Consider the following 4,842-nt stretch of genomic DNA (forward strand, 5'->3'; position numbering starts at 1 on the left):
CAGGCAGGTTAGTTTTGTGAATCTGTCTTTGGTGCTGGAACAGGAGTTTGTCTGGCCCCGGAGCGATACGCGAAGCTATATAAATTATGATCATCAAGAGCAAAATGCACGATACAAAATGGTCAGGACATCAGCACGTTGAGGTACGATATCATGTCGGTAATCGATTCCATCTAGATAATTAAATCTAACGTATGATAAAACGCTGATGGGGCCCGGTTACATTTTGCTTTACTCCAATGAATGTTAAATCTCCGAAAATTAGCACTTTATCAGCGGTAACCAACAGGTCGAGAGGAAATCTCCAAATTCTTTTAGGAATTCTGTATATGGCCCTGGTGGTCTATACACAGTAGCCAGAGAAAGAGATACAATAGATTTCTTTTGCATATCTGACAGTGTAACATTAAGCATAAGTATTTCAAATGATTTAAACCTGTATCCTGTTTTCTGGGTAACACTGAGAATATCACTATATATCGTTGCAACCCTCCCCCACGACCAGTCTGACGGGGCTCATGTTTTTAACAGTAGTTTGGTGGAGTAGATTCATTTAGACCAATATAGTCATTTGGTTTGAGTCAGGTTTCAGTCAAGCAGAGTACATCAAAACTATTATCTGTGATCATTTCATTTACAATAACTGCTTTGGGTGTGAGTGATCTAATGTTTATGAGCGCAAACTTTAAAAATTGTTTTTGTTCATTTATTTTATGTTCTTCTGGTTTAATCACGATAAGATTTTTTCTAGATCCTACATTAAATTTATATTTTCGACCTCACTATTCGGGGAACAGACCACAGTCTTAATAGATTGGACAGCGCAAGTACTTCTAACATTTAAGCGGGTAGAACAAAAGCCATCATAGCAGTTATTTGAAAATTGTCTTACTAGTCAAATGGAGCGTAGAGTCCTGGAGATGTTGTCCGAGAGCAGCTCCGCTCCGACTCTGCTGGGGTGCAGGCCATCAGCGCGAAAAAGCCTAGGTCGCTCCCAGAAAAGATTCCAATTATTAACAAAGAGCAGTTTCTGTTCTTTACACCATGACTATAACCATTCATTTAGAGCAAAAAGTCTACTGAACCTTTCGTGTCCTCGTCGATACTTGGGCAGTGGTCCTGACACGATGATCGTCGCTGCGGGCGTCGTGCTGCGAACCGTCTCGATCAGTCTCCTGAAGTCCCTCTTCAGCGTCTCCGTCTGCCGCTGCGTGGTGTCGTTACCCCCGGCGTGGAGCACGACCGCTCTGGGGCTCTCGTCGGCCTTCAGGATCACGGGTATCTGCGCAGAAAACATCGAGAACACGTGCACCAGGGAAACAGTGATGTGTGCACTTTACCTTCGGCTAACGTAGCACAGACGTGTCGGAGGATGGAGTCTCCGACGATCACAGCGTCGCGTTCCGTCGCGCGGAGTGGAGAGAAGCGGTTCCGTGTGGAGATCTCGAAGACCGGAGGGGGAGAAGTCGTCGCCCGGGGCCTGGCTCGCGTCCTCCGCTGCGGATGTCCTCCCGGCGCCGGAGTGAAGGACATCTGGGCAGATCGCGTCCTGGGTGCACCGGGCCTGTGCAGAGAAACACACGGGGTGGAGGTGGTGGGACTGTTAGCAGCGCGCTGTATACTTACCCTAGACTTGTGAGCGTCAGCCCGGGAGGTTTCCAGCGCGGCTCTCCGCTCTCTCAGCTGGGCCTGCCTCTGCTCCAGGACCCGAATCTGCTTCTCCACGGCCTCCAGCTCGAGCTGCACCGAATGCATCTCGAACGTGTCATCACCTGCACTCAAAGGTAGACAAACATCCGCCATTTAAGCAAGTTACAGTGAGTAAAAGCAATTGTAATCTGTGTTAATAGAGTATTAGCGATGCACGCGGGTTTAGCGACAACCACGCTGGTGATGCTAATGGGCTATAAGCTACTAGCGGACTCGGGAAATCAAAATAAAACTAGTGATAACAAGGCGCTCTGATTGTTTTTGTTGTAGAATACGATAGAGGATATATTCACACATTATAGAAACGAAAATGATGGTGTATAAAATAGATTTCAACAATAAAAAATAGACGATAGAGAAATAACGTGACGGAGCTCAAACTAGAGGCATACGACCGCAACAAACAATACACTCAGAAGTGAATTACTTGCATATAATTGGAAAAAATTGTACGATGAGACTGATACCAATAATGCATACGCAACATTTCTGTCCACTTTTAAATCATTATATGATGAACACTGTCCAATAAAACTATTTACCATAAAGCACAAATTTAAAGAGAGACCATGGATGACAAAGGGATTAAAAAATGCTTGCAAAAAAAAGAACACCTTGTATAAAGAATTTATAAAACACAGAACTAAAGAAGCTGAGAATAAATACAAAAGATATAAAAATAAATTGACCAGTATCATGAGGATAAGTAAGAAAGATTATTACAATAAAATATATTAAATGATATTAAGGGTATATGGAAAGTGCTAAATAATATTATAAGGAATGGACCAATGAATAAAAAATACCCTCAGTATTTTATAGATAATGAGAGGACATTAAACAACATGAAAGATGCTGTCAATGGGTTTAACAATTTCTTTGTAAGTGTGGGAGCAAAGCTGGGCCGAGGTAATTAAAAATCCACAGACTAAAGGTGAGGTGAAGGCAGTGGATTATTTAGATAGTAACCCTTACTCTATTTTTTTGAAACCAGCTGAGGAAATTGAGATTATTGAAATTGTTAACAATTGTAAGAATAAAAAGTCAACAGACGTGAATGATATTGATATGGTTTTAATTAAGGATGTCATTGGTGCAATTGTTAAACCGTTAACTCATATTTATAATTTGTCTTTCAAAACAGGTGTATTCCCAAGCAAAATGAAAATTGCTAAAATCATTCCAATATATAAATCTGGAGAGAAAAATCAATTCACGAATTATAGGCCATTGTCTTTACTCTCTCAGTTCTCTAAAATATTAGAAAAATTGTATGTAATTAGATTGGATAATTTTATTGAGAAGCATGAATTATTGGTTGATAGTCAGTATGGATTTAGGTCAAACAGATCTACATCAATGGCATTAATGGTGTTAATTGAAGGAATTACCAGGGCTATAGATAAAAAACAATATGCAGTGGGAGTATTTATTGATTTAAAAAAGCTTTCGATACAATCGATCATCGTTTGTTAATCAATAAACTGGAAAAGTATGGTATCAGAGGAGTTGCATTAGATTGGATGAAGAAGTTACATAAGTAACAGACTACAATTTGTCCAAATGGGGGAGTACAGATCGGAGTGCTTGGGTATCACCTGTGGAGTACCACAGGGGTCAATACTGGGCCCAAAATTATTTATTATGTACATAAATGACATATGTAGTGTGACTAACCTCTTAAAATTTGTGATTTTTGCTGATGATACTAATATTTTCTGTTCAGGGGAAAATCTGAAGCAGCTTTTGGAGGTGGTCACATCAGAAATTAATAAGTAAAAAATATGGTTTGACTTAAATAAATTATCGTTAAATCTAGATAAAACCAAATTTATGCTGTTTGGTAATCACAAAACTGACACTCAAGTAAAAGTTATGATTAATAATACTAAAATAGAAAGAGTCTATGAAAATAAATTTTTGGGTGTGATTCTTGATCATAAAATTTGTTGGAAACCACATATCAAATACGTTAGAACAAAAGTAGCGCAGAGTATTGGAGTAATGGGGAAAGCAAGGCATGTACTGAGTAAAAAAGCACTTTTTATTTTGTACTGTTCACTTGTGATGCCTTATTTAAATTACTGTGTTGAAGTATGGGGCAACACCTACAAAACCACCTTACAAACATTAAGCACAATACAAAAAAGAGCAATTAGGATAGTAAATAAAGTAGGATATCATGAGCATACTAATTTACTATATTTAAAATTGCACACTCTAAAGTTTAATGATCTCGTTAAATTTAAGACCGCTCAATTAATTTATAAAGCAATAAATAAACAGTTGCCTGGAAACATACAACAGTTATTTACAAATAGGGTTGGGGGTTATAACTTGAGAGGGGATTTAAATTTGAGTCAACAAAGGACTCGGACAAAACTCAAAAGTATGTGTATTTCAATTTGTGGGGTGCTTTTGTGGAATGGTCTGAGCAGTTCGATCAAACAAAGTGTTAATATGTTGCAATTTAAAAAAAGGTACAAAGGTTTTATTTTTGATAAGTATAGAAGTGGAGAGGATGAATGATAATTCATTATGGTGGTAAATGCTGCTTGAAAATGTTTTTTGTATATGCTGTCTTTTCTTTTCTTTTTTATCTTCATCTTAATATTAAGATAAAGCATTATTTAATTATGTATTTTTATTTTTATTTTTGTTTGTTTTTGCATTATTTAAAAATGTCATGTTTGATTTATCTTGTTCGATTGTGAATTGGTTTGGGTAGTTACTGGAGGTAGGTCTTGATAAGCCTAGGGCTTCTACCTACTCCTTTTCGAACTTGTTGATTATTATGCTATAATTTATTTATTTATTCTTATTTTTTGGTTTATTTTCTTTGGATATTTCATTGCTGCCATTGTTTTATTTTTATTATTATTTTTGTTCGAAATAAAGATTTCATATCATATCATACAGGTGCATCCCAATAAAAGTAGTTTAAGTCTTTGGTTCTTTTAATTGTGATGATTTTGGCTCACATTTAACAAAAACCCACCAATTCTCAACAAATTAGAATACTTCGTAAGACCAATTAAAAAAAAAAAAAAAAATTTAGATTCTCTCTGGGGTTCAGGTCTGGTGAGTTTGCTGGCCAGTCAAGCACACCAACACCATGGTCATTTAACCAAC

Source organism: Cyprinus carpio, chromosome B10, assembly GCF_018340385.1.
Source record: "Cyprinus carpio isolate SPL01 chromosome B10, ASM1834038v1, whole genome shotgun sequence".
Lineage (NCBI taxonomy): Eukaryota > Metazoa > Chordata > Actinopteri > Cypriniformes > Cyprinidae > Cyprinus > Cyprinus carpio.